Consider the following 15,752-nt stretch of genomic DNA (forward strand, 5'->3'; position numbering starts at 1 on the left):
TTATGAGGCACCTTTCTTTTTCAGTTACATAGATTAATCAACTTATTAGTTCTTTGCTATCATCACCAGACCCTTTAAGCAAGGTCTCCCATGGGATTTCAACCTGTCATTCCCTTTATTAATTATAACAGGTCAGTCTACATAGCATTACACCTTATATCATTATAGTATCGTGATGCGTTTTCATTTAAGACTTGTGTCTCTTATATATATATATATATATATATATATATATATATATATATATATATTATTTTTTTCATTATTTTTTCCTTATAAAAAATCCAGATCTTTGTAACTAAATCCTCAAGACGGATCACACTACCTTCACCCTTGCCCTGTTGGTGGCTCTATATCTAGTGAGTAGTTATATACCTATCACCAACCTATCTCATTTATATTATTGGGCATAATTACAATACATCCATACTTTTCCTACTTTAGATATACAGCAATCCTTTTCATACGAGCAGTCTGGGTAGGTTTCACCTTTTTTCTTATATTTTCTTCATTCCTTTATACTTTCTTTTCCAGTTCCATTCCCTCATACCTCAACCCGTCCCTCCTATCACTTATGCACCCATGGAAGTTTTTTCTGGCGTTGATCAGATGTTTTTATTTTTATTTCAATTTCTTTTGACTGTATGATTTGTAGCATCTGACTTGTATCATGTATATTTGTATCAACCCTGCAGCATACTGATGAAGGCTTGTTTGTATAAGCCGAAACGTCTAGGTTTGTGACTGCAAATAAAAACCTTCACTTTGCAACAAGCTGAGTGCCAAAAATTTTTTATCACCCAGAGGTGGTATGCTGCTGCTAGGTAATGGTGGACGCTATATGGCGGTATAAAAGAACACACGCGGGTTAATGTCACCTGGTGTGTACAGGGCAACCTCTGTTACCTCACAGAGCCACATAAATGCCGGAGCCTGTTTAGTTCACAGAGCTCGGCAACGGAGCGCACAGAATGCGGTCACAGAACTCTGCCCCAAGGACACGGGGTCAGAGTCCATCTAGACCTTCTGAGCGTGCGGCGTCGCACCTGCGGACGCCGCTATAGACGCTGACTATGGTGGAGTGTCGAGCACGTGCACTGTGGCGTGTAGCGCCACCGGTGGACACTGATGCCAGTCTCAGACTCTGCCTCTACCTACACCTAAGCCTGGGCGCTTAACAGGCTAGGCTGCACAACACATGCATTCCAAGGGTAGGGGTTTCTTAATGAGTCATTCACCAGAGACATTCTTACATGCATTCAACACTCACTCCTCATAGTCTGGTAATGCAGTATATACTAGCGCATGGCCGAGTGGCCATGCGACCCTTTTATAGCAGCGTCCTTCCGGGACCTTCCTGATGGTCCAATCCAAGCTGGAGAAGGACCTGAGCACATGACCTCTGATCTCCAATGAGAGATCTTCCCATGGGCATGCTCAGTGGACTGAATGGAGGACTTAGTCCATGGAGTAGCTCGCTGCTGACCAGCATGCATTGCTATAGCTGGACCAGAGATGGCAGCAGCAACCAAACCCACAGAGCTAGTGTGGGCAGAGTGCCGGGACCGACGAGTCTGCTGAGCAGCCTCCTCTGCGGCTGAAGAGGAATGCAGCGACAGGAAACCGACGCCTAACACCGGAATTATGCTCAAAGCCAGCCACAGCCACTGTTAAACTACCAACCCCCACAGTAATGCAGCACTCTGCAGGGCAGGCAAGAAGAGAAGCTGCTCCTTATCATAATGAACATTTGACAGCTGGAAGTCCCATCCTGCGTGCCGAATTTGAGGGTGTTCCAGTGGATTGCTTGATAGATACCGTGTCACAAGTGACAACGATGCCAAAATCATATTTCAAACATCATTTTCAGGCCCTGGCCAAGCCAGAGAAGGAGACATTGGTCCGGTTGTTTGCTGCCAATCAACAACCGTTCCGGGTCACAGGGGTCGTGTGAATAAATATTCGAATCTGTGGGCAAGAAGTGGGAAAGAAAGGGATCCTGCTAGTCCCTGAGCCCATCAAAGAAGATGTGCCCGTTGTTATGGTTGAGGATCGCACTAAAGATAAAATATAAAAGAATGCGATCGCAACCTGGGGTCCACCGTGCAGAGATGGTATGCTGCTGCTAGGTAATGGCGGAGTTCTAGCTGAACACCGGCGGGTAACCACTGACCTGGTACATATAGGAGTGAACTCTGTTACTTCACAGAGTCGCTGGAAGTAAAGCCAGAGCCTGTTAACCTCACAGGACTCGGCTGGGGGAGCGCTGCTATACGGTCACAAGACCCTGCCCCAGAGACATGGGAAAGGGTCCCTCTAGACCAGCAGCGCTCGGTGCCACAATTGCAGTGAGAGAGAGACATGCAAGTGTGCACGTGCAAGTGTGGCATGCGCCACTAATTTCCCAAGGTTGGGCTAAACAGCACACAACTTGCACATGGAGCTGCACCTGCGGGTGCAGACTTGGCGCGATACGGTAGTGCCTTATACAGGATGACACCACTAGATGCTACTGTGTGATAATGCTAGGAGCACAGTGGCGGAAACATAGCCATCAATTGGCGCTGACTCAGATACCCTAACACATGCGTATCAAAGGAAGGGGTAATATAATGAGTCATTCACCAGTTTCATGCATCCATCATCACACATATCAATAACATAATGAGTCTATACTAGCGCATGGGCAAGCAGCCATGCAACCCTTTTATAGCAGCGTCCTTCCGGGACCTTCCTTATGGTCCAATCCGAGCTGCTCGAGGACCTGAGCACATGACCTCCAACCTCCAATGAGAGGTCGTCCCACGGGCATGCTCAGTGGGCTGCAAAAGGGACTTAGACTCTGGAGCTGCTCGCGGCTGACTAGTGCAGGCTGTTATAGCTGAACCAGGGAAGGCAGCAGCAACCAACCCAACAGCACTAGCTTGATCAAGACGCCGGGATCACCGCCTTTGCTGAGCAGGCTCCACTGCGGCTGGGACTGAATGGGAGACCACAGAAGGCAAGGCTCAGGATTCCTCCTGTGCAGAGGCAGAAACCTGATGCCTAACACCTGTAGTACTGGGAATCAATATCCTACGAGAACTCGATCAGATAATGTTTACCAAACGGGAACCCAGTTATTGGAAGAAGGCTGCTACACACAAGCCTACTCAAGAAGCCCTTCAGTGATTGGGACGCAGAAAAGTGTGCTGTCTTATCAGACGGTAGGGGTCATCAGGGCCCCAGGGAAAGAGCCTGTAATCCTGCCTCCCAAGCGAGAAAGAATATTACACCTTCCAGTGGTACTCATCGCAACCTTGATGGGCTGGAGGTGATTGTTCAGCCTGTGGTAGGCGGAGAAGTGGACCAAGATGTCATGATAGCTCATACGATAGCGGTGGTCCAGCGAGGACATGTGCCCATAAGAGCTTTGAACGTGGGCCCCGGGGAGGTCACCTTGCCACGAGGGACAGATCTGGCCCAGGTGTAGCTACACAAGGGCGAAATGGTGAGTCAGAAGGAGATGTCTTTATCGCCGATAGAAGGTACGGGGTGGACTCCGGCAGTCGAGGCCGGGCCCGAAGAGACTCCAACCCCGGAGTGGAATGGGCGGGTCATCCTTGATCAAATGGAAGTGGATGTGAAGGCCCTAGGTCCTGAGCGTGTGCAGGCGATAGAAACTATTCTGTGGGAAAATCAGGCCGCATTCGCTCGTCACACCGAAGATTTTGGCTGTACCAAAGTGATCACACACAAGATACCGACCTGGGACGCTCGTCCAATTCGAGAACGATACCGGCAAATCCGACCCAAGATGTATCAAGAGGTAAAGACATTACTCGGGCAGATGTTGGATTCAGGAGTAGTGCAGAGTAGTCAGAGCCCCTGGGCGGCCCCGGTGGTGCTCATCAAGAAGAAGGATGGGCCCATCCGGTTCTGTGTCGATTACAGGAAACTCAATGCTTGCCATGTGCGAGACTCATACCCGTTACCCCGCATTGAGGAATCCTTGACAGCGTTGGGGAAAGCCAAGTACTTCTCCACCTTGGACCTAGCAAGCGGATACTGGCAAGTAGCTGTGGCAGAAAAAGACAAGGAAAAAAATGCCTTCATCCTCCCTATGGGATTGTTTGAGTTTAACCGGATGCCCTTCGGGCTCGCAAATGCTCCGGGCACATTTCAACAGCTGATGGAAAAGTGTTTGGGAGACTTAAACTTTGAGGCTACCCTAATCTACCTGGATGACATCAATGTGTTCTCTGCCTCGTTCGAAGACCATCTTGCCAGGCTTGGACAGGTATTTGGAAGACTGCGGGTTCATAATCTGAAGGTGAAGCCAAAGAAATGCCACCTCTTCAAGAGCGAAATCGAGTACCTGGGCCACATAGTGTCACATATGCAATCTCTTGCCCGCTCTTGCCGCTTACTCCTAAAGAACATCTCTAGAATCCACCCTTTTCTCACCATGGAAACAACAAAAACCCTCACTGTAGCATTGATCCACTCCTGCCTGGATTACTGCAACGCTCTATTAATTGGCCTCCCCGTTACTCGACTATCTACTCTCCAGTCCATACTTAATGCAGCGGCCAGGATCGTCCATCTGGCTAATCGGTACACGGGCAAGTCCGCTCTTCACCAGTGCTTACATTGGCTGCCCATTCATTATAGGATCCAATTCAAAGTACTTGTACTCACCCACAAAGCTCCTCCCTCACTTCTGTTTTTCTGCCTAACCGACTGCTGCGCTCTGCAAACGACTTTTGACTAACCTCTGCACTAATCCGTACCTCCCAGAGCGGCCTATCACGTTCACTTATCAGTCATTCTATGTGTAAGTGTGCATGTGTAGCCCATTCACTATCTCCATCCATCCCTCACTCCCTCAAGATGGCTGGACCATCATTGTAAATACATCATTGTAAATACACACCTGTACTTTGTATCTCCCCCACCTCATTGTAGATTGTAAGCTCTCACGAGCAGGGTTGTCTTATTTTGCTTTAATTATTGTATTGTTAACGTTATTACTTATGACTTATGTTTGGAACTGTTAAACTGTAAAGCGCTGCGGAATATGTTGGCGCTATATAAATAAAGATTATTATTATTATTCACAAGATGGGGTTCTACCCTCACAGGAAAAAGTGGCTGCTATCCAGAACTGGCCAGTCCCTCGAACAGTGAGGGAACTCCAGGCCTTCCTTGGGCTCTCCAGGTACTACCGACGGTTTGTAAAAGATTTCACAAAGGTGGTGGGTCCCCTGAATGAGCTGCTGAGGGGGACCGCCGGAGTGCCGAAGACCCAGTGCATCCCTTGGGACCAGAGGCGAGATGAGGCCTTCCAGGCTATAAAGAATGCTCTTACTTCAGCCCCGATTTTTGCTTACGCAGATTTCAATCAACTCTTCCTGTTGTACACAGATGGTAGCCTTCATGGACTCGGTGCAGTACTTTCCCAAATACAGGATGGACATGAGAGAGTCATCGGGTATGCTAGCAGGTCCCTGCGAGACAGCGAAAGAAACCCCACAATTACAGCTCTTTCCGGTTAGAGCTCCTGGCCCTGGTGTGGGCCATGACAGAGAAGTTTGCCCCCTTCCTCGCAGGGACCAAGATTCAAGTTCGAACGAACAATAACCCCCTGGCCCACCTTGAAAATGCTAAATTGGGAGCCTTGGAGCAACGGTGGCTGGCTCGCCTGGCCAAGTTTGACTTTACCATCCGTTCTCGCTCTGCCACTGAAAATGCAAATGCCAATGGCCTGTCACGAGTGACGTTGGAAACAACAGTGGGGGACCTCGATGAACAACTCGAAGAGGAGGAAACCCCAGACTACCATAAGTTCAGGACCCCAGTGGTTGCTGTCCAGTCAAGTAGAGAGGCCTGCGCGCTACCCCGATCTCTGGCGAGAACCAACGAAGAAGCCCTTCGGGCTCGCAAATGCTCCGGGCACATTTCAACAGCTGATGGAAAAGTGTTTGGGAGACTTAAACTTTGAGGCTACCCTAATCTACCTGGATGACATCAATGTGTTCTCTGCCTCGTTCGAAGACCATCTTGCCAGGCTTGGACAGGTATTTGGAAGACTGCGGGTTCATAATCTGAAGGTGAAGCCAAAGAAATGCCACCTCTTCAAGAGCGAAATCGAGTACCTGGGCCACATAGTGTCACATATGCAATCTCTTGCCCGCTCTTGCCGCTTACTCCTAAAGAACATCTCTAGAATCCACCCTTTTCTCACCATGGAAACAACAAAAACCCTCACTGTAGCATTGATCCACTCCTGCCTGGATTACTGCAACGCTCTATTAATTGGCCTCCCCGTTACTCGACTATCTACTCTCCAGTCCATACTTAATGCAGCGGCCAGGATCGTCCATCTGGCTAATCGGTACACGGGCAAGTCCGCTCTTCACCAGTGCTTACATTGGCTGCCCATTCATTATAGGATCCAATTCAAAGTACTTGTACTCACCCACAAAGCTCCTCCCTCACTTCTGTTTTTCTGCCTAACCGACTGCTGCGCTCTGCAAACGACTTTTGACTAACCTCTGCACTAATCCGTACCTCCCAGAGCGGCCTATCACGTTCACTTATCAGTCATTCTATGTGTAAGTGTGCATGTGTAGCCCATTCACTATCTCCATCCATCCCTCACTCCCTCAAGATGGCTGGACCATCATTGTAAATACATCATTGTAAATACACACCTGTACTTTGTATCTCCCCCACCTCATTGTAGATTGTAAGCTCTCACGAGCAGGGTTGTCTTATTTTGCTTTAATTATTGTATTGTTAACGTTATTACTTATGACTTATGTTTGGAACTGTTAAACTGTAAAGCGCTGCGGAATATGTTGGCGCTATATAAATAAAGATTATTATTATTATTCACAAGATGGGGTTCTACCCTCACAGGAAAAAGTGGCTGCTATCCAGAACTGGCCAGTCCCTCGAACAGTGAGGGAACTCCAGGCCTTCCTTGGGCTCTCCAGGTACTACCGACGGTTTGTAAAAGATTTCACAAAGGTGGTGGGTCCCCTGAATGAGCTGCTGAGGGGGACCGCCGGAGTGCCGAAGACCCAGTGCATCCCTTGGGACCAGAGGCGAGATGAGGCCTTCCAGGCTATAAAGAATGCTCTTACTTCAGCCCCGATTTTTGCTTACGCAGATTTCAATCAACTCTTCCTGTTGTACACAGATGGTAGCCTTCATGGACTCGGTGCAGTACTTTCCCAAATACAGGATGGACATGAGAGAGTCATCGGGTATGCTAGCAGGTCCCTGCGAGACAGCGAAAGAAACCCCACAATTACAGCTCTTTCCGGTTAGAGCTCCTGGCCCTGGTGTGGGCCATGACAGAGAAGTTTGCCCCCTTCCTCGCAGGGACCAAGATTCAAGTTCGAACGAACAATAACCCCCTGGCCCACCTTGAAAATGCTAAATTGGGAGCCTTGGAGCAACGGTGGCTGGCTCGCCTGGCCAAGTTTGACTTTACCATCCGTTCTCGCTCTGCCACTGAAAATGCAAATGCCAATGGCCTGTCACGAGTGACGTTGGAAACAACAGTGGGGGACCTCGATGAACAACTCGAAGAGGAGGAAACCCCAGACTACCATAAGTTCAGGACCCCAGTGGTTGCTGTCCAGTCAAGTAGAGAGGCCTGCGCGCTACCCCGATCTCTGGCGAGAACCAACGAAGAAGCCCTTCGGGCTCGCAAATGCTCCGGGCACATTTCAACAGCTGATGGAAAAGTGTTTGGGAGACTTAAACTTTGAGGCTACCCTAATCTACCTGGATGACATCAATGTGTTCTCTGCCTCGTTCGAAGACCATCTTGCCAGGCTTGGACAGGTATTTGGAAGACTGCGGGTTCATAATCTGAAGGTGAAGCCAAAGAAATGCCACCTCTTCAAGAGCGAAATCGAGTACCTGGGCCACATAGTGTCACATATGCAATCTCTTGCCCGCTCTTGCCGCTTACTCCTAAAGAACATCTCTAGAATCCACCCTTTTCTCACCATGGAAACAACAAAAACCCTCACTGTAGCATTGATCCACTCCTGCCTGGATTACTGCAACGCTCTATTAATTGGCCTCCCCGTTACTCGACTATCTACTCTCCAGTCCATACTTAATGCAGCGGCCAGGATCGTCCATCTGGCTAATCGGTACACGGGCAAGTCCGCTCTTCACCAGTGCTTACATTGGCTGCCCATTCATTATAGGATCCAATTCAAAGTACTTGTACTCACCCACAAAGCTCCTCCCTCACTTCTGTTTTTCTGCCTAACCGACTGCTGCGCTCTGCAAACGACTTTTGACTAACCTCTGCACTAATCCGTACCTCCCAGAGCGGCCTATCACGTTCACTTATCAGTCATTCTATGTGTAAGTGTGCATGTGTAGCCCATTCACTATCTCCATCCATCCCTCACTCCCTCAAGATGGCTGGACCATCATTGTAAATACATCATTGTAAATACACACCTGTACTTTGTATCTCCCCCACCTCATTGTAGATTGTAAGCTCTCACGAGCAGGGTTGTCTTATTTTGCTTTAATTATTGTATTGTTAACGTTATTACTTATGACTTATGTTTGGAACTGTTAAACTGTAAAGCGCTGCGGAATATGTTGGCGCTATATAAATAAAGATTATTATTATTATTCACAAGATGGGGTTCTACCCTCACAGGAAAAAGTGGCTGCTATCCAGAACTGGCCAGTCCCTCGAACAGTGAGGGAACTCCAGGCCTTCCTTGGGCTCTCCAGGTACTACCGACGGTTTGTAAAAGATTTCACAAAGGTGGTGGGTCCCCTGAATGAGCTGCTGAGGGGGACCGCCGGAGTGCCGAAGACCCAGTGCATCCCTTGGGACCAGAGGCGAGATGAGGCCTTCCAGGCTATAAAGAATGCTCTTACTTCAGCCCCGATTTTTGCTTACGCAGATTTCAATCAACTCTTCCTGTTGTACACAGATGGTAGCCTTCATGGACTCGGTGCAGTACTTTCCCAAATACAGGATGGACATGAGAGAGTCATCGGGTATGCTAGCAGGTCCCTGCGAGACAGCGAAAGAAACCCCACAATTACAGCTCTTTCCGGTTAGAGCTCCTGGCCCTGGTGTGGGCCATGACAGAGAAGTTTGCCCCCTTCCTCGCAGGGACCAAGATTCAAGTTCGAACGAACAATAACCCCCTGGCCCACCTTGAAAATGCTAAATTGGGAGCCTTGGAGCAACGGTGGCTGGCTCGCCTGGCCAAGTTTGACTTTACCATCCGTTCTCGCTCTGCCACTGAAAATGCAAATGCCAATGGCCTGTCACGAGTGACGTTGGAAACAACAGTGGGGGACCTCGATGAACAACTCGAAGAGGAGGAAACCCCAGACTACCATAAGTTCAGGACCCCAGTGGTTGCTGTCCAGTCAAGTAGAGAGGCCTGCGCGCTACCCCGATCTCTGGCGAGAACCAACGAAGAATGGGGATGTGTTCAAGATGAAAAAGAAGGGCTGAGACAGATGAAATACTGGGTAGCGCAGAAGCGAAAGCCAGGCAAACAAGAGAGGGATAGTCTGGATGCTGAGATGAAGAGTGTCTTACACCAGTGGGATAGGCTGGAGGTGTGAGAAATGGGTGCTATATCGCAAGAGACAACAGCCGAAAGACACTGAAGTAAGGTGGCAGGTGGTCATCCCAGGAGCAATGGCCCAGGAAGTGGCTAAAGAAGCCCATAAATTCGGAGCCCACTTCGGGTCCACAAAGGCCTACCAGTGGTTACAGTGGTACGTGTACTGCCCCCGGTTGGAGGCCGTGGTAGAAGTCTGCTGGCAGTGTCGGGTATGTGACCTCGTTAAGAGTACTGAACAAAGGGCACCAGGCCATATGCACTAAGGATCTTGAAGATCGATTATCTCCTCGTGGGACACTCAGCCCGAGGTCCACAGTATGGTTTGGTGATGACCGACCATTTCTCCAAGTTTGCGGTAGTCACCCCGACTATAGAGTTGAGCGAAACGGGTCGGTCAAATTCATAAGTTGCCGACTTTCGCTAAAGTCGGGTTTCGCCGATCGAATCCCGACCATAGTGTGAGGTCGGCCATGAGGTCGCCGACCTGCGTGCCAAGGTCACGTTTCCCATGATACTTCCAGCGCCTTTTCTCAGCCAGCCAATCATCAAGGACGCACACTGTGGGCAAGGCGATGACATCGGCAGCGGCCACCACCATCTTAGTGAAGGGCATTCGTGTGATTGGCTTGCTTTGTGTGGAGTCACAGTGGCTATAAAAGCCCTGACCGCCGACCGCCATTTTACTTCTGCCGATCTTAGCATAGGGAGAGGTTGCTGCCGCTGATTCTCAATAGGGAGAGCGTTAGGCAACAAAGAAAAAAAAAGCTGTGCTTCTTCTGATGGCGATTTCAACTGTACAGTTAGTGTGCAGTGACAGGGGAGGATTTTTGTGTGTGCAGCAGCGCTGGTGGTTATTAGGCTACCTGATAGCTGTATTGCTGTGTGCACACTGCTGTGCAGACTGCTTTTTTAAAAGCAAAAAAACTTTTCTGATTTTCTGCACAGTTACAGAACGTTCATTTTTTCACACACCGTATAGAGGTGTACGCTCCTCACACACTACCGTGTACCGACTGGTATCACGGACATATACATGCTATCTGTGTGTGACTCCGTAAAAAAATAGACGGAGATTTTAAATTTTCCATACATACACCGTATAGAGCTGTCCGCTTCTCAAACAGTATCGTATATCTGCTGTTTGTATTGCGGTCAAATCTATACAGAGACAGCGTGTGTGTGTGAGACTCCGTAAATACAGATACGGACATTTCAATTTTTCCATACACTGTATAGAGCTGTCCGCTTCTCAAACATTATCGTATATCTGCTGCTTATTGATTACGGTCAAATCTATACAGAGACAGCGTGTGACTCCGTAAAAAATAGACAGAGATTTAAAATTTTCCATACATACACTGTATAGAGCTGTCTGCTTGTCAAACAGTATCGTATATCTGCTGCTTTTTGATTACGGTCAAATCTATACAGAGACAGCGTGTGTGTGACTCCATAGAAAAATAGATGGAGATTTAAAAATTTCCATACATACACTGTATAGAGTTGTACGGTCCTCACACACTACCGTGTACCGGCTGGTATCACGGACAAATACATGCTATCTGTGTGTGACTCCGTAAAAAGATAGACAGAGATTTTAATTTTTCTATACATACACCATATAGAGCTGTCCGTTTCTGATACAGTACCGTATATCTGCTGTTTAGATTACGGTAAAATCCATACTGAGACAGCGTCTGTGTGTGACTATGGAAAAAAATAGATGTAGATTTTCATTTTTCCATACATACACCGTATAGAGTTGTACACTCCTCACACACTACCGTGTACCGACTGGTATCACGGACAAATACATGCTATCTATGTTTGACTCTGTAAAAAAACAGACGGCGATTTAAAATTTTCCATACATACACCATATACAGCTGTCCGCTTCTCAAACAGTATCCTATATCTGCTATTTGGATTACGGTCACATCTATACAGAGACAGCGCGTGTGTGTATGAGTCCGTAAATACATAGACGGACATTTCCATTTTTCCATACACTGTATAGAGCTGTCCGCTTCTCTAACAGTATCGCATATCTGTTGTTGACATTTTCCATACATACACTGTATAGAGCTGTACGCTCCTCACACACTACCATGTACCGGCTGGTATCACGGACAAATACATGCTATCTGGGTGTGACTCAGTAAAAAAATAGACGGAGATTTTCATTTTCCATACATACACCCAATAGAGCTGTCCGCTTCTGATACAGTACCGTATATCTGCTGGTTGGATTACTGGATAATGGTCAAATACATACTGGGAGAGCGTCTGTGACTAAGGAAATATATACGGAGATTTAAATTTTTACCTACACCTTATACAGCTGTACGCTCTTCATACAGTACCATATATCTGCTGGTATTTTTGTTACATTTTCACAAACATGAGGAAGTATGGTGGAAGAGGCTGCGAATGTGGGCGGGGGGCAGCTAGTACTGATGGTGGTGGTGATGCATCTGCTGGTTATGTCAAAAGAACAATAACAGCTAAGGCAGGAGGTATTGAGCCTGCATCATCGTCTGGCACAAGAAGGCCTGTAAGGTTCTCTTTTCTGGTAGTAGGAAAACCGCTTTTAAAGCCAGAGCATCAGGAACAGGTTTTGGCTTACATTGCCGAAGCAGCCACCAGCTCTATTGCCTCCTCTTCTGAACTTTCAAAACCTGCAAGCCCTGAGTCGTCAGTGCAGGGCTCTGGGCAGGAAAAACATCTTTCCTTGCCTCCTTCACCCCCACCAAAAGTGAAGGATGCGGCAGCCCACACTTCAGATTACTCCATGGAGCTCTTTTCACATACCATGCCTGGGTTATCCAGTCAAATCCTGAATTTCCCAGTCCAAGATGAATCTGACATGGAGTGCACTGTTGCACAGCCACTGCTAGATGATTCTGCTGGTACATTGACCCACAGCACTACATTGCCCTCACAGTCTACTGAGCCAGATTCTGACCCTGATGAAACTCAGGTGCCCCTTCCGGCATACTATACCACCTTACTCGTTGACACAGAGGAAGGTACAGATGAAATTGAAGAGGAGGTGATGGATGACCCAGTTGTTGAACCGGATTGGTATCCATTGGGGGAAGAGGGTGCCGCTGGCAATAGCTCAGATGAGGAGAAGGATCTGCAGAAGGCATCGACATTGCAGCAGCGGTTATCTGGCAGGCCCGTAGTTGTCCAAAAACGTGGAACAAAAACCAAAAGAGGTGCAGGACAGCTTGGTCACACGGTCAAATTAGCACAGCGTGCAAGCCCTGAAAATTTATATCATAGTAGGAAGAGTGCAGTGTGGCACTTCTTTGTCCAAAATCCTACTGATGAGGCAAAGGTTATCTGTAAGAAGTGCGGAAGGACCTTTAGCCGAGGGAAAAATCTCAGAAATTTGAATGCCAGTTGCATGCTTAGAAATTTAACCACCATGCACTTGCAAGCGTGGATGGACTACAAAACCTCAGGTACCACATGTGCACCTGCTCCGACTGAAGGTAGCCAGCAACGCTCCATCGCTTCCCCCACTGTAAGACCACCACCACCGGTAAGCACACCACCAGCAATAAAAGTTGAGGTGTCGTCACAAGGCCAAAGCAGTCAGGGAATCACAATGGTTTTGCAAAGAAACACTGAATCTAGGCCAACATCACCATCACCAACCCCCTCTCAGTCTGTCTGGTCCACCGTTAGTTCCCCCATATGTAGCTCTCAAGTCCAGCTCACCCTAGCAGACACTCTGAGTAGGACAAGAAAGTACTCATCCTCTCTTCCGCGTACACTGGCTTTGAATGCCTACTTTGCCAAACTGACCTCATTAGAGATGATGCCCTTCCGTTTGGTTGAAAGCGAAGCTTTCCGAGAGCCTATGCTGTCCCATGCTATGACCTACCCAGTCGGCACTTCTTTTCTCGAAAAGCCATCCCTGCCCTCCACCTGCATGTGAAAGACCGCATTGTCCATGCACTCAAACAATCAGTGAGTGGAAAGGTGCACCTCACAACAGATGCATGGTCCAGTAGGCATGGCCAGGGCCGTTACGTGTCCATCACTGCGCACTGGGTTAATGTGGTGGATGCAGGCTCCACAGGGGACAGCGGCGGTGGGACAGTGCTGCCTAGCCCACGGTATAGGAAACAGTTGGCTGTAGGCGTTCGACCCTCCTCCTCCTCAAGAAGTGAAAGCTCGTCGACAGAGCGCAGTCGCACGAGCACTCCATCCGCAGCTGCCAGTGTTGCACACGAGGTGTCCCACTATTGAACAGCTAGTGGTAAGCGGCAGCAGGCTGTTTTAAAGATGATGTCTTTCGAAGACAACAGACACGCTGCTGAGGTACTGGCCGACTACTTGCAGCGACAAACTGAGTCATGGCTGGGCAGTCTACATCTTGAGCCAGGCAAGGTAGTCAGTGATAATGGCCAGAATTTTGTGGCAGCCATAGCCCTTGCAAAACTCACACACATACTTTGCCTGGCAAACACTTTGAACATGGTGGTGTAGCGCTTCCTAAATAATTATCCGGAGTTAACAGCCCTGCTCCAAAAGGTGCGAAGTCTGTGCTCGCACATCCGTCACTCACCCGTACACTCCAGTCGTGTGCAGAAGCTGCAGCAATTGCTCCACCTCCCTAAGCACCGCCTAATCATAGGCGTTGCAACAAGGTGGAACTCCACCCTGCACATGGTTGAGAGGCTGTGCGAACAGAGGCAGGCTGTAATGCATTTGTGGGAGGATACACGGGCAGGCAGTTTGAGGGCAGACATGGAGTTGTCGGGTGTGCGGTGGTCTAAGCTGAAAGACCTCTGAAAAGTCCCTCAGTGTTTTGAGGAATGCACACGGCTGGTAAGCGCAGACGACGCCATCATAAGCATGAGCATCCCACTTATGCGTCTGCTCATGCAAAGTTTGACGCACATTAAGGATCAGGCGTCTGCAGCGGAGGAGGAGGAGGGAAGCCTTGATGACAGTCAGCCATTGTCTGCTCAGGGAACTGTCCTGGACGAGGTGGAGGAAGAAGAGGAAGAGGAGGAGGAGGATGAGGGGGATGATTATTTTGGGGAGGAGGAGGCTTCTCTGGGGGCAAGAGAAAATGTTGGCGTGGCAAGGTCAGGTACAGGGTTTGTCCGTGACAGGAGGGATGTGGATTTGCCAGAAAGTGCTCCTCCACACACCACTGCAAGTGCATTATTGACACCTGGAACATTGGCCCACATGTGTGATTATGCCTTGCGGATCCTAAAAAGGGACCCCCGCATTGCCAAAATGATGAGGGATGATGACTACTGGATGGCCAGCATCCTCGATCCACGCTATAAAGGCAAATTACACAACATCATGCCACAGGAGAACCTAGAGATAATATTGGCTACCAAACAAGCAAATCTGGTAAACCGTTTGTTTGAGGCATTCCCAGCACACAGCAGCGGTGCTGGTTCTCTCACGAGCCGAAGTGGGCAAAATGGAAGAGGTGTTCGTGGTGCACACAGCCGAAGTGGCGTTGGAGACAGGGGTTTCATGACCTTGTTGTGGACTGATTTCTCAAGTGCCACTCACACGACTGGTAATACTGCATCGATTGCAAGTGTCAGGAGACAGCAGTTGTCAACTATGGTTACAAACTACTTCCCCCATATCGATGTTCTCCCTCACAGGTCATTCCCTTTTGACTATTGGGCCTGTAAACTGGACACCTGGCCTGAATTGGCACAATATGCCTTACAGGAGCTCGCTTGCCCTGCTGCTAGTGTGCTATCTGAAAGAGTCTTCAGTGCTGCTGGATCAATCCTGACAGAAAAAAGGACCCGTCTGTCGACCCAATATGTTGATGATCTAACCTTCATTAAAATGAACTATGCATGGGCTTCAAAGGATTTTGTCCCACCTTCCCCTGATGACACATAGGTTGCCAGAAATTTGGCTCGCTTTTGTCCTCCTCTTCCTCGGACTTGTCAAATTCCTCCATTTGCAGCTGCTGAATGTACAGCCTACACATAAGCATATGCCATTTTTTAAACCTCCCTAACTGGGCTGCCCCCCCAAGGGCTGGTACCACACCTTGCGCACCCGGGCAAGTGCCGTTGCTCTGAACAGGTGGTTGGGCCCACTCTTGGCCGACGGCACTGGCACAGAGCC

Source organism: Dendrobates tinctorius, unplaced genomic scaffold (assembly GCF_039654945.1).
Source record: "Dendrobates tinctorius isolate UK_male_01 unplaced genomic scaffold, ASM3965494v1 ptg000184l, whole genome shotgun sequence".
In the NCBI taxonomy this organism is placed as follows: Eukaryota; Metazoa; Chordata; class Amphibia; order Anura; family Dendrobatidae; genus Dendrobates; species Dendrobates tinctorius.